Below are 23,391 nucleotides of genomic sequence, written 5' to 3'. Positions count from 1 at the left end.
AGTAAATCTTTTGTATATTCTACTACTAGCCCATACTCTTGTGATACCAGGTCTTGGCACACATACTAGTAGACTCTTGGTTTTGGTTTCATTTCATGGTCATGATTGCACATATTAGCTTTCGTGTTATTTATTTTTAAATCTATTACTTCTTGAATCTCGTAAATTTAAAGAAAGTTTGATTACTTGGGGAAAAAAATCTTTTAAAAAGAAGAAATCACATAGTTTGCTCACTGTTGGCTTGCCTGGCGATGGCGCTGGGCGCCATCACAGTCTAACATAAAATTGGGTTGTGACAACATGGTATCAGAGCACTAGGTTCACGTAGGTCTCACAAGTTATAGGTAGGCCCAATAGAGTCTTGCGGATCGGAGCGGAGACGTCCGTACTTATCTTCGAGAGGTTATTGGGTGTTAGGAAACTACTCTTTATTCATCTCCTATCGTGCAGTTGATGGTGTACTAAGTTTCTTCTCTTACTCCCTCACAGATGGTGAGAACACGCACGGCAGATGTTCCGGACCCGGGAGGAGCTGCTCCCTCTGTTGCTAGAGGCAGAGGCCGGGGGATAGCACCGGCCCGAGTCACATTTCTGGAGAGTAGTACATAGTGAATTAGGGACCCGTGTAGAGCTCAGCACACCCTTTTATCCGCAGACCGATGGGCGGTCAGAGCGGACAGTTCAAATTTTGGAGGATATGCTCAGGGCATGTGTGATTGACTTTGGAGGTCAGTGGGATCGTTTCCTGTCTTTGGCCGAGTTTGCTTATAATAACAATTACCAATCCAGCATCGAGATGGCTCCATTTGAGGCTTTATATGGTCGTCGATGCCGTTCACCTATCGGATGGTTTGAGCCCGGTGAGGCTAAGTTATATGGTACTGATTTGGTAAATGATGCCTTGGAAAAGGTGAAGTTGATTCAGGAGCGACTTCGTACAGCACAGTCGAGACAGAAGAGTTACGCGGATCAGAAAGCGTGTGATTTATCCTTTATGGTAGGTGAAAAAGTTCTCTTGAAGGTTTCGCCGATGAAGGGAATTATGAGATTCGGGAAGAAGGGCAAGTTGAACCCAAGGTTTATAGGGCCATTTGAGGTGTTGAGACGAGTTGGGGAGGTTGCTTATGAACTTGCATTGCCTCCCAGTCTATCGGGAGTTCATCCGATTTTTCATGTATATATGCTCCGGAAGTATCATGCTGACCTATCACATATGTTGGACTTTAACACAGTTCAGCTAGATTAGAGTTTGGGTTATGCAGAAGAGCCATTTGCCATTGTTGATAAACAAGTTTGCCAGTTGCGGTCCAAGAGGATTTCAGTAGTAAAGGTCTAGTGGAGGGGCCAACCAGTCGAGGAAGTGACTTGGGAGGACGAAGAAGACATGTGGAGCAGATATCCACACTTATTCAGCACTCCAAGTATAATTCTAAACCCGTTCGAGGACGAACGTTTGTTTAAGAGGTGGAGAATAAAATGACCCAATCGGTTATTTTAACTTTTAGAATCCTGTTCCCTAAAATAAAACTTTTCGTATGTGCTTTTAATGATTTATGACTTGCGGGGATGGTTGGTTTGCGATTTGGAAGTGTTTGGGCTGAAACCGGAACACTGGGTTCCTTAAGTTAGCTTTAAATGGACAAGTTTGACTTCGATCAACATTTTGAGAAAATGACCCCGGAATCGGGATTTGACAGTTCCAATTGGTTCGTATGATGATTTTGGACTTGGGCGTATGTCCGAAACGGGTTTTAGATAACCAGGGAGCGTTTTGACGCTTAATAGTAAAAATCAACTATTTAAAAGTTTAAAATTCTTTAATTTTGGTTTGGAGTAGGATTTTGAGTAATTGAAGTCCGTTTGGAATTTCGAGTTTGGGAATAGTTCCGTATAGTGATTTAAGACTTGCACACAAATTTTTGTGTCATTCCGAGTAGTTTAAGTATATTTCGGCGCATTGGAAGTAAATTGAAGAACTTGAAATTCTTAAGTTTGAATCATTTTGGTTTAGGGTATGATTATTAGATTTGATGTCGTTTTACGAGTTCCGAGAGTTCGAGCGAGTCCGTTTTACGATTTCAAACCTGTTGGTATGTTCGGGCGGGGCCCCGGGGTCCCGAGTGCGGAAATGCCTGTTGGACAAAATGGTTAAAAAGTCGGGGCTCAGACATTATGAGCCCATTTTTTCCTCCATTTTCGGGCGATTTAAGAGCTTTTGAGAGGGGGGTTTCAACTAACAACTTGGAGATAAGTTAATTCTATACCTCTTGAGTTAAATACATAGATTATAATTAGATTATAACTAGTAAATCTTAGAAATCAAACGTTTAGGTGAAAAACCTAGATTTTTATAAAAATGAGATTTTAACCACGAAAATAGTTATGGAATTAGATAGAAATTATATATTTGAGTTCTTGAGATTATGGGCAACGTTTCCATCCAAAAATTTCCAGAATTTGGACACGTGGGCCCGGGGTAAATTTTAGGAATTTTATCATTTTGGATAGGGTAATTTATTTAATAGATGAATTTCGAATTATTGAATATATATTAATTATTTTATATAACTTTTTGATAGTTTCGGATTTTTCGGTATCGAATCGAGAATTTTACGTGACGCGATAATCGGAAAGTGGACTTTGAGACGAGGTAAGTCTCTTGTCTAATCTTGTGAGGGAAAAATTACCCCATAGAGATTAAATTGAATATTGTTGCTAATTGCGGGGGCTACGTACGCACGAGGTGACGAGAGTCCGTGCGTAGCTACTATAAATGCTAAAGTCCGGGTAGTTTAGGACTCAAAGCATGAAATACTTTATAAATTATATTCCTTGATTAATTAATATTAATTGATATATATGAATATATTGTGAATTGTTAGATAAAGATATTAAAGGATAGAAATCTCATATGCTTGATTTTCTGTTTAAATCAATTAATTGCTAAAAAAAAATTATTCTCCTCCCGAATTTATCTTATAATAAAAATACTCTCATTCCGAAGGTACATAAGAAAATGTCTTCCTTTCTCGTGGAGCGGGCCGAACGCCTCGGCAGGATAGATGCATCTATGGATCGCGTCGCACGTCCCTCGGCAGTGTACACGATACTCTGGATCGGGTCGTACGTCCTCGTCAGAAATCATGCTTAATAATAATAATAATCATACGATACTTTAATAATTTATTTCAGCTTGCGAAGCTAATTGATAAATTGAAAAATCATTGGAATTTAATGAACTATTATTCTTGCTTATTAAAGAATTTATTGTTATTCCTGTAAATGCTATTTAATTGATAAATTAGAAATTATTTGAATTGAAGAAATTTAATTAATATATTGAGAATTGTTGCATTTGAAGGAATTTGATTATTTCCGTTGATTAAATAAATTATTTTAAATTATGTAAATCATGCTGATTTAAATATCCTAGTTGTATTTCAATTATTATTATTGACCCATAGTGAGTGTCAAAGTCGGCTATCTCGTCTCTACCACTTCGAGATTAGGCTTGATACTTATTGGGTACACGTTGTTTTCGTACTCATACTGCACTTGCTGCACATATTTTTGTGCAGGACCTGAGGCAAGTACTAGTGGGGGACCTATCGTCTTACACCCACGTTATCTAGGGGCATAGTGGTGAGCTGCACTTTCTGAGCCGTTTTGCAGCTACTAGTGTCTCTCTTTGTATTTTTCATTCTGTCTATTTTTATTTCAGACAGTATTTGAGGTTTCGTATAATCTACTAGATGCTCATACACTTGTGACACCAGGTCTTGGCACACACATTGATAGAATTTGGGTTTTATTATTTCTCTTGATTTTAAATTTTGTCAATGAATGTATGATTTATTAAGTTGGCTTGCCTAGCCGTAGTGTTGGGCGTCATCATGACCTATAGGTGAAATTCATTCGTGACAGTGGATGTTCCGGTGATTGTTCGATGAGATATAGTTTCTTTACTTGTAATTTGGAATGGTCTTAGTAAATTTGGTTAGTGTAGTAGTAATATATGGACAACAGTCATTTGAGCATTCAAAAATTATCTTCAACTGTGTTTAAAGCTAAGCTATGGCTTCTTGTAATGTTTCATGGGTGATTAATAAAATTGTTAATTACCAAAAAAATTATTCATGGTTTGGACTATTTTTGTCTCTTTAACAAAATATTCCTTAATGTATGATAAAAGTTGACACTTTTAGTCCTACACCCTAAAACTGACGATTTTACCACAAAATATGTTAAACTTGACTTGAGGAACAAGAGGATTTGTGATATTGGATCTCCTCTTTCTTTAATGTGACTTTCTTCTCTTCTATTGCTCTTTCTTTAAGGTGTAATAATACTCTTCTCTCCTCTAAAGATCTTGCAGCCGTGTATGTATATTTTTAAAATATAGATCTGTCGAAGAATTAACCTTTTCCAATGTATGCTTTTCATTTCAATTTCTCCGTACTCTCTTACGTATAAGGCAATTCTCCAGCTCTTTCTTTCTTGCCAATCTGACATGGTTGCAATGGCGTCTCCTCTATGGAAACGAGAGTAATCATGGATGAGAATTTTAGTAGAAAAGGCTCTGTTTCGCATCCATGATAGAGACTTCACTCTCTTCTTGGACATATTTGAAACCATGGTTTCAAAGTAGCTGCTAAAGGGAGAATATTGAGGAAGATTGGACTATAGGTGTTAAAAACAAATGCTTATTTTTAAAAATTTTATTCATGATCCAGCTTCCTCCTATTTGACGAAGATTGATCTTGACAAGAGTGAATTGCTCTACTGGTAAGCACCCTTCACTTTCAATCAAGAACTTGTGAGTTCGAGTCACCCCAAGAGCAATGTGTGAGTTCATGGAGAGAGGGAGGGAACCGAGGGTCTATCAGAAACAGACTCTCTACTCCAGGGTAGGGGTAAGGTCTGCGTACACACTACCCTCCCAGACTGGTTGTTGTTGTTGTTGATCTCGATAAGAAGTATCTCTCCCAGCTCATCTTCTCTCTGTCTATTGTGGCTTGGTAACGGGTTTACAGTTGCTAGTTTTGGCACACCAATTCAATATGATTTAGCAAGTGTTTCTTCAAGATATATTGGTTAGTGGAATCACAGATGTACCGTTCTTTGATGTGCTTGTGTCTTTAATGTCTTGCAATGAAACCAGAATTTTTGCTTTTTTCCTCAAGATCTAGTTAGTAGTAATAGAATTAATAGTATAGGTTGTTGGCTTTGTAAGTCATAGGGATTGCCGGGCGCTTTTTTTTTGTCATGATCTGGGTTGGCCTTTTGGGAGAGGGGTGGAGGGGGGAGAGACAAAGAAGAGAGCAAAATAAAGAATGGAAACTACGCTTCACGTTGCCCGGACTCTCCAAAGGTGCTGCTGTATTCATGTCGAATCCTTCAAAAATATACTAAATTTGGCATATCCAACACAACCAACAATATTTTTGAAGAGTACGAGCACCATAGTTTCAGTTTAGTACGTGAGATTGTGAGAGTTTGACGATAATTTTTTTTTTTTTTTGAAACCGTTAAAAATTTCAACTTTTTACATACATTAACAACCATTTATGTTAAGTGGTATATATCAATGATCAAAATAGTCAACCCCTATAAATTAATTAAGGACCATTTTGATAATTTTCTCGTCCATTTGACATGTCTAAAACTGTGGCTAAAATTTGGTCCTTCCATCCAAATCTGATGCTCCCATTGCTATGTATCAGGTGACAGGTAATATGGCCAAAGGCGGATATAGTGTACTGATTACGGGTTCAACTGAACCCATAACTTTTGACGCTGAGTAAAAATTTGTATGTAAAAATTTATTAAAATTATAAAATAGTAGATATAAACTCATAGGATTTAAATCCTGAATCCGCCTCTGAATATGGCCGCATAATAATATCCGAGCAAGAAAGAAAGGTAACCAAAATTATATTTGAGTTTATTATAATGTTGAAGTTCAGTGCTGTCTGGAGGATTTTACCCTATGGGGTAGAACTTTAATGCTGAGGGTAAAAGAAAGAGTGAGTGAAACATGAGTTACACGTTTCACCAAATGAAGGTATGTTTTGTTTATGAAAATTTACCATAGATCTGAGTGCAGGCCTTGGAAGTAGAAGACAAAAATAGAGAATGCACAGAGCCTGTGATGAAGTCATTCTCATTCAAATACTCAAAGCTGTAAGAAAAAGACAACTCTTGTGATTTGTGGTGTGACTACATGAGCTACTGGCTACTGCAGCCTAGGTATTAGGCACCAAGAAAAAATGCCCTATTGTTAATGACATTTAATACTGAAGTTACCTAGTTTTACTACAAACAGATTCTATTTTTGTTTCTTTCAAAATGTAAATGTACAGCTAGTGTAGAAAGAGTTTCTGTATGAATCAGAGGTATCAGAACTTTCCCAACTGCCAAAATAAATTGAGGTAAAATCATCTATATTGTTTATCCGAAAAATAGATAGAGTTGAATTTGTACGTAGTTTTAAAAATATGTGGTATAATTTAATACAAATCGTAAGGACAAATAGAAATATCAAATACTGATTGCAAAGAATACAAAATAAACAAGATTAGAAAGAAAATGATTTTGAGTACTAAGCAAGATTAATCAATTTATGAAACTTAAAAGGAATAACTCTTCAATATAGGAGTGTATGGTGCTTTAGTTACAATGTGAGCAAACACTGTCATTTACAGAAATATAGCCAACTTTTTTATAGTGGAGGATCCTACTTTAAATATAATTAAAAATACATAGTGGGGAATTCATGATAAATAAGGATTTCCCTAATTCCCGCCGAGATTCTCTCCCTTAGTGCTGTTGCAACGGCTCATGTCTGTGAGCTCGAGCTTGATCGGACTCAGTACTAGTCGGTGTTGTTTTTAGAGCTCGATGCGGACTTGAGCTCGATGCTGACTCGGGGTCTGGTAATGACTCGGGCTCGGTATCGGTTGGCCTTTGCCCCTTAAGCTCGATCTCATAACATCTCATCATAGTTCGATTTGGACCCGAGCTCGATAATGACTTCGAACTCGGTGTTTGATCTGTCCCCAAAAATCGAAGCTCATCCGTACCTTCTTCGGATCCTTCTTGATATTATAAAGACTTTCTTTGATCCATTATGTTTCGATCTCGATCAGACGTACGAAAGGCCGAAATAAGTTTCGATCGTATACAGATAGTCCCCTCGTTTCTCGGGAAGGATGTGGCGAGAAACGATATGATTTCTCAATGGCTCAATCAGATAAAAGCTGACATTTGCATCGAGCTTGATCATGACGTGTGTGATAGCTGTCATGTCAGTTTATCTTTTCAAGGCATTAAATGCATGTCAGTTAGTGGTCGGCCACTAGCACCACCGAACCGTCGCCGTGAACCTATAAATACTCGTTCCTTTTTTGAATCAAACTCTACTTTTGCTATAATCAAACCTCTAAATCTTTCTTATTCTTTTCGTCTCCTCCATCTCGCCACCTGTAGAGCCATCTTCGTTAGTACTAAAACCACCAGTCTTTTCACCTTTATTTGCTCTTCTTCACTTATTCAAATGGTGAAAACTTCAAAGACTGTACCGCAGAAGGAGAAAGCTTCTAGCTCCTTTGGTCGGTCGTCCGGTGACAAGGCGCCGGTGGAGCCGCTTCCCCACGAGTATGTTCCCGGCCCGTATATTTTGAAATTCGATTTCAAGATCGAAAATCCTTCCTCGATCCCGGGCCGATGTGAGGATGTGTCGATGTACATGTACTCGATAACGGAGGGCCATCTCGAGGCTGTGAAGAGGGACTGCAACTGGGGGCCCAAGGTCGAGGTGCATATTCCTGCTCCCGAAGAGGGTATCACCGCTTATGTGGAGGGGTTTCTAAGTGTTTACACTTACCCCTTCACATTGGGTCCCCTTGACCCGATGATTATCGACTATTGCAAAAAGTATCAGGTCACCCTTGGCCAAATTCACCCCTCTCTATGGCGCATAGTGATTATATTACGCTCCTACTCTAGCAAGGCTGAGGGACTAGAGTTTACTCTAAGTCACCTCATGCGGTTGTATCGGCCTCGAATATATCGAGGACTAATCAGGCTCCAACGTCGGGCAATGAAGGCCTTGACCTCAAGCATCGATGAGGACAAGGATCGGGGTTGGATGGGCCGTTTCGTACGGGTGAGGACCCGTGATATTATCCCGGAAGAGAAGATGTCGTTCCGTGAGGAGTGGAACCCCAATCGTAAGTGATTCTTTTCAATTTTGTTCTTCGAACCTTCTCCGATTTTGCCTAATATCCCCTTTCGATGTGCAGTTGTTCCTTGGATGCCTCATGCGGTACCAGACCTCGAAGATTGGGTTCAGAAGTTAGCCTCGACTTCTACCTACGTCGAACGCGCATGGCGTGATTTGGCAAAGGGCAGGTGGGAGGCCAAGAATCATGGTAAGGATCTCTCTTTTTATGTTCTGAATCATTTCTTATACCTCATTTGTTACTAATTTTCTTTCATGCAGGCCCGACCAAGGATGCCATTTTGAGGCCCTCAAGTGGAGAGGAAGGAAACAAGTCCCCTGTTCCGAAACCGGGGGAAGACAAGAAGAGGAAAGCGGTATTGCAGTCCTAGGGCCCCAAGCCCAAACCTCGAAGGGTGAGGAGAAAAACAATCGCCCTCTTCCGTCCTTTTCTGAGGAGGCGCTAAGGGAAGCTCGAGAGTTGAAGGCCTCCGATATAAGCGGAGGCTCCGGTGTAGGGGATCCCTTTCGGGACTGCTTTACTAGAGTCGATGATGCTTCTAATCTTAGTGACGCTTCAATCCTTTAAGAAGAAGCCCATCGTCTCTTATCTCGGGTAAGAATCTAATGTGTAGGCTTTCGCCAAACCTGTGTGTACCTTTGCCAAGCTAATTTTTTACCTTTTGTGTAGGCCTTTGTCAAGCTTCGAGCCGACCTCAGCCAGCGTGAAACCGAGCTCCAAAAGGTCTCGGAGGAGAAGAATGCTGTGAAGCTTCTTTGTGGCCAAAAATATGAGGCTATAAAGGATCTTCAAGCGGATTTGGCCAAGGCTCGTGAGGAAGAGGTTGAGCTAGATAAGCAGGTGAGCACCCTTTTAATAGAGTTAAGACTTGACCCAACTGTGGAAGCTAACACTTCGTTGTCTCAACTGCAGCAAAAGGTTGAAATGATCGAGTTAATTCGGGGAGAAGTCGATCAGATCAAGGCCGATAGTGATTGGTGGAAGGGTAACATGGACCGCCTGACTGTAGAGAAAGAAACTGCCCTGGCCAGATTGCATCAGCCGAAGTTCGACTTCGGGGTGCCAAAGAGAAAAGTTCAGCCCAAGCCAAGAGGATCGAAGAACTCGAAACTGGGCTTGCTGAGGCCAAGGTGGAGGTTGAGAAGACAAAAATCGTGGCTAAGTGTGGCAAGTGGGCCGGTCCAGGCCCGGGACCGGCCCAGGACCGCGGGCCAAACGGGCTAAACGGGCCAGGACCGTTTGGCCCGGTTTTAGTGGGTCTGGGCTGGTCTCGTGGGCCGGTCCTATGATTTGGGCCCGTCAGGCCCGGGACCGTTTAGCCCGCCAGAGCCCGGGACCGGCCCGGTCCCTTAACGGGCCAAACGGTCCCAACGGCTATTTTTTTTTATAAAAAAAAATATAGCCGTATATATATATAACCGTTGGGCTGTCAAAAATAGCCGTTGGCTATTTATAAAATAGCCATTTAACCCCCCAACTTTGTTTTAATCCCAAACTTTTTATAATTATACTTTTTCCCTATTTTCAACTATAAATACCCCATCATTCTTTTATTTTTTCTTACAAAATCATCAATCTATCACAATCTCTCTCTAATTTTCTTCTATAATTGCTACTATTGCTTACTTTATTGTTACAATTTGTGAAATAATTGTGAAGTTGGTGAATTGAAGTCTTCAACGATAATCAATTTTCAACAAGTTGTACACATCTTATACAACTTATATACTATACACTTAGTATATATATACTTTTTAGTAGTAACATGAAATGACCAAAGTATGGTACTTTTTAGCTAGTATAAATATGGAATGATAGAAGATCAAGTTTTAGCTCAACTCAGTTTTAGTTGAACTGTAATCTGAGTTGAGCTAAAACTTGATCTTCTATCATTCCATATTTATACCAGCTAAGAAGTACCATACTTTGGTCATTTCATGTTACTACTAAAAAGTATATATATACTAAGTGTATAGTATATAAGCTATATAAGATGTATATATATAATATATATACATCTTATATACTATATATAAGATGTATATATAGCTTATCGAATATAGCTTATTACTTATATATATATATATACTATAATATCGATATATTATATATACATCTTATATACTATATATATTCGATATTAAATATTGAATATTAAAATTTAGGATGTTAAATAAAATTTAGGTCACAATTCTATAATAAAATTTATAAAGCATTGCCTTAGATATTTTTTTAACATCCTTTTGTCTCTAATATCTATTTATTTTATTTTTAAAAAAAATATGTTGGGCCCACTTAGCCCGTTTAGCCCGCGGGCCGGGACCGTTTAGCCCGGGACTAAACGGTCCCGAGCTCGGTCCCTACAAAAAGCCCGTTTAGGCCCGGGACCGTTTGGACCGGCCCACTTGGCCCGTTTAGGCCCGGGACCGGCTCACTTGCCAGCCCTAATCGTGACGGATAAGTCTATTGCCATGTACCGGTCTGATGATGAGGCTGCTTAGATGTAGCTAAGGGAGGCTTCTTACCGAGAGCAATGGGTTGCCGACTTGGCAAAGTGTCAATCCCGGAGAGAAACCCTCGAGGAAATTGATACTCGAGGTTTTGACATCTCTGAGGAGATAGCCCGAGCCAAGGTGTTTGAGGCCGAAGCCAAGCAGCTTGTCTCCTTCGATGACGAGGACGATGATGAAGAAGGCAGTCGAGGCGGATCCGATGAGGGTCCTGAAGGAGAAGTTGTTCCGGAAGAAGAGGTCGAAACCGGTCGTAGTTAGGACTTAGTTTCCCTTTTGGTACGACCCTTATCGGTCTTTTATATATAATTTCTTCTATCGATATATAATAGGAAACTTCTTTTTAATGTCTTCTCTGTTCAAATGTGCTTTGTGCTTTTGCTTTGTAAAAACTCTGTAGTTGCAGCTTCTGTAATCGAGTGAACGCTAGTTCGGATTTAGGACAAAACCCTTAGGTTTTTTAGGTACGCCCGGGTGAGTCCCCGAGTTCAATACCATGTTCGAGATTTTGGATGGCTTGATCGATTCCATGACCGCGCCGTTTTCATAATTAAGTTCGAGTACGTTTATGATAGAATAAACCCTTAGGTTTTTTATCAAATAATAGGCAATTTTCAACTCGCAGTAACATACCCTTTGGGGTTTTATGGCGGATCCTTGAGCTAAGTTCAAGTCAACCTTATTTCGAACTTGGCCTAGTTGAACCCTTAGGTTCGAGTTGAGTGAGAACAACGTCTCGAACGCTAAATGTATTGGCCCTTAGGTTCTTTTAGGTTGGACCCATATAGCCTCTGTAAGAGTAGGCCGTAGGCTTAGTAGTCGAGTGAGTGCTTTGCGCGAACTCGAAGTAATGTAGCCCGTAGGCTTAATGATTGAGTGAGTGATTACTCAAACTCAAAATAAGAGTAGCCCATAGGCTTAGTATTCAAGTGAGTGATTTCGAACTCGAAGTTATGTGGCCCGTAGGCTTAATAATTAAGTGAGTGATTTCTCAAACTCAAAATAAAAGTAGCCCGTAGGCCTAGTATTCGAGTGAGTGATTTCGAACTCGAAGTTATATGGCCCGTAGGCTTAATGATTGAGTGAGTGATTTCTCAAACTCAAAATAAAAGTAGCCCGTAGGCTTAGTATTCGAGTAAGTGATTTCGAACTCGAAGTTATGTGGCCCGTAGGCTTAATGATTGAGTGAGTGATTTCTCAAACTCAAAATAAGAGTAGCCCGTAGACTTAGTATTCGAGTGAGTGATTTTGAACTCGAAGTTATGTGGCCCGTAGGCTTAATAATTGAGTGAGTGATTTCTCAAACTCAAAATAAGAGTAGCCCGTAGGCTTAGTATCCGAGTGAGTGATTTCGAACTCGAAGTAATGTGGCCCATAGGCTTAATGATTGAGTGAGTGATTTTTCGAACTCAAAGTAAGAGTCGCCCGTAGGCTTAGTGATTGAGTGAGTGCTTGCTCGAACTCGTTGATTTTCGGTTGGCAGTCCCCGATTTAAGGGATAATGGTCAGTCCTTAAGCCTATTTGCATAATAAATATCAAAATAGAGAAACTTTTCTTGGATATAAGATATCGGTGAAGAAGAAAATTTTCTTTGTAAGTCATTATACATGTGTTCGTGTTTTGTGTTAGGGCTCGGGCTAACTATATGAGCATGGTTCGCTTTGACCATTTAGCTGTTACAATTTTTTCTATCGGGACCCTGTTGTTATGAAGTAACTTTCTTGCATCGAACTTGATATATAATTCCCCCACAGTATTCGAGGTCGATTGTAAAGAGGCCTCGGATACTGTCGAATTGTTTCTAAGTTAGCACGATCAATGGTTGCCTCATTAAAAACCTTGCTGAAAAACCCATTTGGGATAAAAATCGGTCTAAGGAAAAAAGAGTACAATGCGTGCTTTCAGACCTAGGGCATCGTATTGTAGGATCCATCCTTGCTCCTGATCGGATTCATGCAAGGGTTAGTTTCGAAATATAAATGAATATGGGAGAGTCGTACCTTAGTAGTAGTATCGTTTTAGGTGTGACACATTCCAATTATTTGATAGTGGTTTGTCGTTTATAATACTGAGCTTATAGGATCCTTTTCCGACATTTTCGAGAACCTGATACAGTCCTTCCCAGTTTGGACCCAATTTTCCTTCGTTTGGATTTCGGGTGCTGAGGGTGACTTTCCTTAGCACTAAGTCCCCGAGTTTAAAATGACGAAGCTTGGTTCTTCGATTATAGTATCTTTCGATTCGCTGTTTTGGGGCGGCCAATCGGACGAGAGCAGCTTCTCATTTTTCATCCAATAATTCGAGGCTAGTATTCATAGCTTCGTTATTTGACTCTTCTGTAGTATATCGAAACCTGGCGCTGGGTTCCCCGACTTCGATCGGAATCAAAGCTTCGGAGCCATATACTAAGGAGAACGGGGTTGCCCCCCGTACTAGATTTTGATGCTGTTCGATATGCCCAAAGAACTTCGGGTAGGGTTTCTCTCCATTTTCCCTTTGCGTCGTTCAACTTTTTCTTTAGGTTTTGAATGATAGTTTTGTTCGTTGATTCGGCCTGTCCGTTCCCACTAGGGTGATACGGTGTTGATAATATCCTTTTTATTTTGTGGTCTTCGAGGAATTTCGTCACTTTGCTTCCAATGAACTGTTTTCCATTGTCACACACTATTTTGACGGGTATTCCGAATCGACATATGATATGATCCCATATAAAGTTTATAACCTCTTTCTCTCTTACTTTTACGAACGCATGTGCTTCAACCCATTAAGAGAAATAGTCATTCATAAATAAAATGAATTTAGCTTTACCTGGGGATGACGACAGAGGGCCGACGATAGCCATTCCCCATTTCATGAATGGCCATGGGGATAGGACTGAGTGAAGTTGCTCTCCGGGCTGATGGATCATTGGTGTAACCCTTTGATATTTGTCACATTTTCGAACAAACTCCTTCGCATCTTTGTCCATATCGATCCAATAATACCCTGCCTAATTATTTTTCGGACTAATGAATCAGCACTGGAGTGATTTCCACAAGTACCCTCGTGAATCTCACGTAGGATGTAGTCGGTGTCTCCAGGACCTAAACATACTGCCAATGGCCCATCGAATGTTCTTCGGTATAACGTTCCATCTGCAGCCAATGTGAATCGAGCAGCTTTGGTTCGCGGAGACCTCAAATTTTTAGGGTCTGATGGGAGCTTTCCATTCTTCAAGTATCAATATACTTATTCATCTAATCCCAGGTTAAGCTTGTAGAATTTATCTCGGCATGACCTTCTTCGATTACGGATCTCGAGAGTTGAACGACAGTAGCCGAGTTGATTTCGTCTTCGTCGACTGTTGATCCCCAATTTACAAGTGCATCGGCCTCACTGTTTTGTTCTCGAGGTGCATCCTGTAAAGTCCACTCTTTGAAATGGTGCAAAGTGACTTGCAGTTTGTCCAAATACCTTTGCATTCTATCCTCTCGAACTTTGAATGTTTTGTTTACTTGATTTACCACCAGTAAAGAGTCAGATTTGGCTTTAATGACTTCTGCTCCCAAGCTTTTAGCTAACTCGAGACCTGCAATCATGGCCTCATACTCGGCCTCGTTGTTAGCCATTCCAATAGTTTTGATAGATTGCCTAATAGTGCTACCCGTAGGCGGCTTTAAAATGATGCCTAGCATGTACCCCTTCACGTTCGAAACCCCATCCGTGAAAAGGATCCATACCCCCCGATGATGTACCCGATTTCGACAAGAGTTCCTTTTCGACTTCGGGTACGAGGGTAGGCGTGAAATTGGCCACGAAGACCGCTAAAATTTAAGACTTGATGGTCGTACGGGGTTGATATTCGATATCGTACCCACTGAGTTCGATGGCCCATTTGGCCTATCGGCCCGATAGTTCCGGATTATGCAAAATATTACGAAGCGGGTACGTGGTTAATACGCATATGGGGTGACATTGAAAGTATGGTCTTAACTTTCTAGAGGCGTTTATCAGCGCAAGTGTCAATTTCTCTAAGTGTGGATATCTAGTTTCTACTTCTCCTAAGGTTCGACTTACATAATAAACGAGAAATTGCGTACCTTGCTCTTCTCGAACTAGGACACCACTTACCGCAATTTCTGATACTGCCAAGTACAAGCAAATTTTTTCGCCTGTTTTTGGAGTATGAAGCAGTGGTAGGCTCGATAGATATAGCTTCAATTCCTCTAATGCCTGTTGGCATTCCGGAGTCCAAGCGAAATCATTCTTCTTTTTTAGTAGAGAGAAAAAATTATGACTTCGATCTGACGACCTTGAAATGAATCAGCCTAAATCATCAATCCGTCTCGTTAGCCTCTGCACGACTATCCTTTCTGGGAATACCGGGCTTTATATGATCCTGGTCAGTGATCAGTATATTTTAATATTCTGGATCCTTATGTTTTGAACACAAATGGTATCAAACCTCAATTTCTTCTTTTGAATACTACTTATAGATAGTCTTCAGAAGAAGGGTTGGTTGCATACCTGCTATAAGGGGGGTGCCCCACTGAATCTGTCGGCCATACGCCCGTTTGGCTCCTCGCGGAGTATAGCTCACATCCAAACATCTGATTACCGACACCTGTCAAAGTCTTCGGCTTGCACGACATTTCCTTCTATTTGCTCCAGCTATGAAAGAAAAGAATGGGCGCAACACTTTATTCTCTTCTACCGCTCTTTGTTTACTTTTGGCCTTCCTAAACTCCTACACGGGCGGAGCATTCTCCGACTTAGAATCGAATTCATACCCGGCAATCTACCTAAGCCTTTCCTCCTTTGAACCTCGCCCTCTCGTCACGCTTGCCGACAACTCGCTTTCTATCCCCCGAGCACTCAGTGGAAGAAGAGAATTTGCGCGTAGCTTCTGGTCTTTGACATCAAAAAAGAAGGTTGTAATAACGGATTCACAATAAACAAAGGCGATTGAAAAACATAAAAAAAAGAAAAAGAAAGGGGGCTTACTCGTGACGATGTCGGGCACCTCTCCTTGTGATCGGGATGAGGTAGATGCCTCCCAACCGAGGGGGCGGATCGAATCGGAGTTTCCTTAGGTAGCCACAACATGGGAGCAGATTCCCAAAAAATCATTCTCTTATTGTGCCGGCAGGCCTGGGCGAACGAGGTAGGGTTAGATTAGATGGAGGAGGACTGCGAAAGTCCGTCCCATGAAGCGAGGCGGCAATCAACCATCCACTCTCAAGATTCATATTGATCAATAGATCTCCGCGTCCTGCCAGTTCGCTAAGTAGACTCACTCTACCTAGGGGTAACAAAGGCTGCTTTTACATTGTCCACGATGGCGATGTCTTCAATGGCTTTGATTTTATCGGGGTTGATCTCGATTCCCCGATTTGATACCATGAATTCGAGGAACTTGCCCGACCCAACCCCGAAAGCACATTTCTCGGGGTTGAGCTTCATGTTGTAGTTCCTCAAAATCTCGAATGTTTCCTGCAAATGAGACAAATGGTCCTCTGCGCGTAGGGACTTAACTAGCATGTTATCAATATAAACTTCCATTGATTTACCTATTTGTTCTTCGAATATTTTATTTACTAAGCGTTGGTAAGTAGCGCCCGCATTTTTTAGCCCGAAGGGCATCACATTATAACAATATGTTTCATACTTGGTTATAAATGAAGTCTTTTCCTGGTTTTTCGGGTTCATTTGGATTTGATTATACCCGGAATAGGCATCGAGAAAAGTAAGGACCTCGTGGCCTGGCGTGGCATCGATCATGCAATCGATGTTAGGCAGCGGAAAAGGATATTTGGGGCATGCCTTATTTAAACCCTTATAATCTACACACATTCTAAGTTTGTTCCATTTTTTAGGGACTACAACTACATTGGCTAACCATTAGGGATATTTTACGTCCCGAATAGACCCTATTTTAAGAAGTTTAGTTACCTCGTCCTTTATGAATGTGTGCTTTACCTCGGACTGGGGTCTTCTCTTTTGCTTTACCGGTATAAACCTAGGGTCCATGCTTAGCCGATGCGTCGTTATATCCGGTGGGATCCCTGTTATATCTAAATGGGACCAAGCAAAATAGTCTATGTTATCGATAAGAAATTGAATAAGCCTTTTCCTGAGTTCGAGGGTTAATCTCGTTCCCAAGTATACCTTTCATTCGGGAAAATGCTCGATTAGTACGACTTGCTCCAATTCTTCAATCGTTAATTGGGTAGCGTCGAAATCATCGGGAACCACGAAAGATCTAGGGATCCTTTGATCATCATCTACCTCGACCTTCTGATTTTCTGCTTGGGTTGAAGCCGACGTCTGTGATTGCTATTTGGCATCTCGTTCCCCTTTTGAGTCTGATCCCTTTGTTGACGAAGGTGAGGATATTGGAATTGCTTCTTCGACTACAAACATTTCCCTCGCGGTCGGTTGTTCTCCGTACACTATTTTGACTCCCTTTCGGTGTTGGGAATTTAAGAACCTAGTGTAGGGTCGAAGGTATAACTCTCATGTTGTGGATCCATGGCCTTCCAAAAAGGGTGTTGTACCTCATGTCGCCTTCGATTACGAGGAACTTCATTTCCTGGATGGTCCCGACCACGTTTATCGACAGAATTATCTCGCTTTTGGTGGTCTCACATGCCATATTGAACTCGTTTAGAACCATGGTTGCGGGTATGACCTGGTTCTATTGACCGAGTTGTTCTACCACCTTCGATCTAATAATGTGGGCCGAGCTATCTGGATCAATTAACACACGCTTAACTTTAGTTTTATTCATAAGTATAGGTATTACTAGTGCATCATTATGAGATTGCATGACTCCTTCTGCATCTTCATCGTTAAAGGACAAAGTTTCTATGGGTGCGTATTCCTGAGTTCGAGGTCGCTTTTCTCTTACAATCGATGTCTTAGTGCGTTTAAGCAATGGCCCTTGAGGGGTATCGACGCCGCCGATGATCATGTGGATTACGTGTTATGGTTCTTCTTGTTCGTGTTTTTTGCCGAAATCCCTATTTTTGAAATGGTTCTTGACCATGTCGCTTAAACATTCTCGAAGGTGCCCTTTATTAAATAACCGGGCTACCTCCTCTCTTAGTTGCCTGCAATCTTCCGTTCTGTGGCCATGGGTGCTATGGTATTCGTACATTTGATTGGGATTCCTCTGGGCATGATCGGTTTGCATGGGTCGAGGTCATTTACTGTCTTTGATGCATCCGATAGCCGACACGAGGGCGGATGCATCGATGTTGAAGTTATACTCCGATAATCGTAGTGCTACTTTAGATCGGGTAGGCCTGTCGAACCCATTCCTGTTCATCATCCCCCAAGATCCTTGACCTCGATCACTTCTTTTGTTGCTTTGTCCGGGGTTACGTCTCGATTCATTGATTCTGTGGTTCCCATTATATAGTCGGTATCGGTCCCTGATCGGACCTTGTTCTCGATTGATATCCCTTCGAGTAGCGGGTTCCGACCCCAACTGATCGTCTTCGACTCTAATTTTTGATTGGTACCGATTATGCATGTCGTCCCAAGTAATAGCTAGGTACTCGATCAGGTTATGCTTCAACCGTCGTGAAGCCGGCGAACTTCGTTCGTTCAGACATTCAGTGAAAGCCTGAACAACCCAATCGTCTATGACCGGTGGCAGATCCATTCGTTCCATTTGAAAATGAGATATGAACTCCCTTAGCATCTCGTTATCCTTTTGTCTTACCTTAAATATGTCCGACTTCCTTGTCTCAATTTCTATGGCCCCGGCGTGAGCTTTTACGAAGGAATCTGCAAGCATAGCAAAGGAATCGATAGAATTAGATGGTAAATTATGATACCATATCATTGCTCCCTTTGACAGGGTTTCACCGAATTCTTCAGTAATACGGATTCGATCTCATCATCCTCAAGGTTGTTCCTTTTGATGGCACATGTGTATGAGGTGACATGTTTGTTTGGGTCGGTAGTTCCATTATATTTAGGAATCTCGGGCATGCGGAATTTCTTTGGGATCGGTTTAGGAGCCGCGCTTGGGGGGAAAGGCTTATGTATGAATTTTTTAGAATCTAAGCCCTTCAATATCGGTGGTTCCCCCGGGATCTGATCAATCCTGGAGTTATATGTTTTTACCTTTTTGTCGTTTGCTTCGATCCTTCTTTCTCCCGATTCTATTCGTTTGGTTAGTTCTTCGAACATCTTAGCAATTTCGGTATTAGTCCCCGACTCTTGCTCATTTGATCTTATTATAGCTGGTTCCGCTGCATGGGCATTTTCTCGAGGTTAGCTGGGTTCTGGCCTGCTTGGTATATGGGTTTGACTCTGTAATTGAGCTATTGTTGCCTGTTGAGTTTGCAACATTTCGAAAATCATAACTAAGATGACACTGTTTTCCTCGACGTTATGGGTGTCTCGAGCTGCAGATCGAGTGCCCCCATGAATACTATTTTCAGGTTCAGAATGTAGGTTCGCCTCGATGGCCACATGCGAATTAATGTCTATTGGCACTTCGATTTGAGCTCTGACGGCGTGGACACGCGGTCTTTCGATACTGGGTATCAAGTTGTTGTTCTCATTTTGAAAACCAGCTTCATTGTCGATAGGTAAGGCCACTTAATCGATAGTTAGTCGCTGCTAATCCGAAATCAAAGACACTTCCGGAAACAAGCGCAAAATGGTGTGTTTTTGTAGATTCGTATCAAACAACCACTGTTATCCTTAGCCCCACGGTGGGCGCCAAACTGTTTACCCGAAAAACGGATAGAGTTGAATTTGTACATAGTTCTAAGGATATGTGGTATAATTTAATACAAATCATAAGGACAAATAGAAATATCAAATACGGATTGCAAAGAATGCAAAATAAACAAGACTGGAAAGAAGATGATTTTGAGGACTAAGCAAGATGAATCAATTTATGAAGCTTAAAAGGAATAACTCTTCAATATAGGAGTGTATGGTGTTTTAGTTACAATGTGAGCAAAACCTGTCCTTTACAGACATGTAGTCATCCTCTTTATAGTGGAGGATCCTAGTTTAGATATAATTAAAAATACATACTGGGGAGCCCATGATAAATCAGTTTTTTCCTAATTCCCGCCGAGATTCTCTCCCTTAGTGCGGTTATAACGGCTCTTGTCTGTGAGCTCGAGCTTGATCGGACTCAGTGTTGGTCGGTGTTGTTTTTAGAGCTCGATGCGGACTTGAGCTCGATGCTAACTCGGGGTCTGGTAATGACTCGGGCTCAGTATCGGTTGGCCTTTGCCCCTTAAGCTCGATCTCATAACATCTCATCATAGTTCGATTCGGACCCGAGCTCGATAATGACTTCGAACTCGGTGTTTGATCTGTCCCCAAAAATCGAAGCTCGTTCGTACCTTCTTCGGATCCCATCTTTGATATTATGAAGATTTTTTTCGATCCATTATGTTTCGATCTCGATCAGACGTATGAAAGCCGAAATCAGTTTATACCGTATACATATATTGAAGTTTTAAATTTTGGGTTGAACAGTTGGAGTATTAAGCTTGGAAAACAAGTTTCGAATCTTCACAGAAGTAATAGTACTAGTTAAATTTTTTCTCATCTGCTTGAAGCTCGATCACCACAGAATCTGGGGGTAAAAAATTCAAAAGTTGATTCAGTTGCACATGCATATGTTGCCCCACGAGTATGAGTTGTCAATTTAATACAGGATAGTAGTAGGAAAAAAACAAGCTTGAGTTGAAAATTAAGATATGATACAAGTAGGAAAGAATAATGGAAAACATTTGTACTTTTGGCGAGAGAATGATTGCATACTAACACTAGTTATTTAATTTCTTCATTGGCTAAATAGAGATGTTCACTTTTTAAAATGTAAGTCTTTCAATAAATATAAACGACAAAATACAACAGAGTTTTATCTGCAAAACTGTGGAAAATTTTGCAAAGAAGCCATGAATCCTGATCTAGGAGTTATATGCAGTGTACACCAGCACTTATTTGTCCGTTGGCGGAGAAGAGCTTTGGAACTCCAGAACATACATGTCTGTAGTAATTAATTGCTTTTGTTACTTCTTGGAATTTCATGTGGAATAAGAGCCAAAGTTCTTGGAATTGCATGTGGAATTGAGCAAAAGCTATAATTTTAAATGCACCTTCATGTTGTCTCCAGACAAAGCGTCAAAGCCTTTGCTTTTTTTCTTCGGAAAGGGCATAAATATCCCTCTAAACTTGTCTTGAATTTGCAGTTACATAGTATACTTATTTTGCCGGAGTTCTATTGAACAAAAGCTAGAATTTTATATGTCCCTTCATGTTGGTTCTAAGACAAAGGCTTTTTATTTTTATTTTATAGTAAGTTAAATCACAACCTAAAACGGACGATGCACGTATATTTATATATATATATATATATATTTTTTTTTTGAATTTTCTCTTAAATTATACAAAATTTTATACATATTTTTTATTACCGAATGTAAATAATTTCTGACGAGTAAAAGTGACAAGCCTTTCTTTTTTTTTTCTATTGGGAAAATGCATAAGAGCCCTTTATACTTATCTTGGATTTACAGTTACATACTTGTATCTTGGGGGTAACAGAACTCTTGCAAAGAACGTACAAGTGGGTTATTGCAAATCCGAGAAAATTTTAGGGGTTTGTTTATTATTCTTAAAAGTGTGGGGAGACCTTTTATGATTTTTTTTAATTTTTAATGATAATGATGGTGTATAGAGTATAGACCAAATTGCTGGGGTAAAAAATTTGGGGAGAAAACTTATTCACAACTCACAAGTAATGGAACAGTTCTATATGCTAAAAATAGTCTAAATATCCCCACTTTAATAATTCTTTCTGGCTTTCCTTTTGTTCTTTTTAAAGCTTTATGCATGGAGAATCATAATTCCCGTTCCCAACAAAATAAAAAAAATAAAAAAATAGTCTTTAAGCAACGAAAACTGGAAAGTTAACCATTCCTCTATATAATAATTACACACACACATGTACATTTTGAATTGGATAATAGTTAGAAATTAGAGATCTTCATTGCATTTTCTTAAACTCTCAATAAATCGAAGACCTTGCAGGACTTCTTTTGACATTGAGATCAAAATCTCTTTGGAGAACATAAGCACGCCTACAAATAGAAAATCAACCAAAAATTAATAGAAAATTATCAACAACATACCATTAAAGCAGAGAAGGGAGAAAGAATGAAGATTCATACATTGAAGCAACGCCTTCTTCTTTGATGTCTTTTCAAGACTTTATTTAACTTAGCAGCCATTTCTCTGTGTGATAGAATTTGGGCAGCTGGTGAGCTCAATAACACATGACTTCTTTGAATTGGAGGAGACCACAAACCGCTCTTTGAATAATCAAAATCAAACTCTGATAAATCAGAAAACTTTGAGAGCAGCCTTTCTGATACTGACTTAGAAACCAACTGAGTTTTCAGTGGAGAGGAAATTATTGCAGTTTCATCTTGCCATGAACATGGAGAAGAGGAAGATAATGAGATTTCAGACATGGTGTGCATTTCTTTTAATTCAAAGTGAGGGGTACATATATAAAAAGGAGACAAGATTTTAGAGAAGAATATAAAAAGGAATGATGCATGATAAAGACGTGTATGGACGTATGCAATAATGGAGAGTGGAAAAGGAGAAAGTGGACGTGGGTTGTATCATTATAAATATTGAGGCTCATATTTGGTGTTACAATATCAATATGTTATATGGGGTTGGACTTGGTGTTTAGTGGCTGGATGGTCGCAACGACGGAGTTAGAATTTTTACCTAGCGAGAAAGAAAAATTAACACTAAAAGATGAAACTAAAGAAATTTACCATATTGTTATCTGTATATTAAGAAAAATTAACCTTACAAACACAATATAATTTTCTGGCAAAGGATTGGCCTAAGTGATCTTTTGGACATAAATTAGTTGACAATCAGATTGATAATAAATAGGGAACATGAGGAATTGGAACCAATATTTTGGCATCCACATAAAATTAGTGTCCATAACTCACATATGATATAACGAGTACAATCGTTAACAGTCATTAGTCTATTTCTTTTGGTTAAGCTATAGATAAGTCATTATCAACACATGTATATGTGTACATATCAAGTTATGACAAATTAATTCCTATGTTCAAGGAATTTCTCAACTTTCGTGGTCATGAATGATCTTTCACCCATTTATAATAACATACCTACAATTCGTGCCAAGAAACATTTGGTCTTTTTCCTCTTTGCTATAACTATCATAGTTTTCTATGCATATCAATAAAGCAACTCACATGGGAGTTAACAATATACTAAAGGGATTGTACATATATACAGACAACACATAATTATTTCATTCTGGCAGATCCAAGACTTGCAATTTTTCTAGTCTATCTTAAAAGCTGGCTCCTAATTGCCACCCTATTTCCTCGCGCAATTATATTGGAGTTTCATATTGTTTGCTTTGGTCGTAAAACAAACTAACCTCTATAAGAAGTCTGTAATATTAATCGAGTCGAATCGTTGATTATTATTGTGCTCTCGTATATATATAGATAATGCATAATAACTAAATAACTAATAGGGTAATCTATATGATAATTTTGTTAAGATGATTCCACGGTATGTTTTGAACTGAAATGTTTAGAGACTGCTC

The 23,391-nt window shown here is 40.0% G+C and overlaps 1 long non-coding RNA gene across 1 annotated transcript; it reads right to left on the bottom strand.

Moving 5' to 3' along the window:
* Positions 1-21,679: 21,679 nt before the first annotated feature.
* On the bottom strand, positions 21,680-22,376 carry LOC107828747 (uncharacterized). The gene is made up of 2 exons (XR_012701456.1): positions 21,950-22,376; positions 21,680-21,859 (listed from the first exon to the last, which is right to left on the bottom strand). It is a non-coding gene; the product is annotated as an uncharacterized LOC107828747 (long non-coding RNA).
* Positions 22,377-23,391: the final 1,015 nt, after the last annotated feature.

Source organism: Nicotiana tabacum, chromosome 17, assembly GCF_000715075.1.
Source record: "Nicotiana tabacum cultivar K326 chromosome 17, ASM71507v2, whole genome shotgun sequence".
In the NCBI taxonomy this organism is placed as follows: Eukaryota; Viridiplantae; Streptophyta; class Magnoliopsida; order Solanales; family Solanaceae; genus Nicotiana; species Nicotiana tabacum.
The sequence above is the reverse complement of the archived record's forward strand: the minus strand, read 5'-3'. Positions and strand labels throughout refer to the sequence as shown.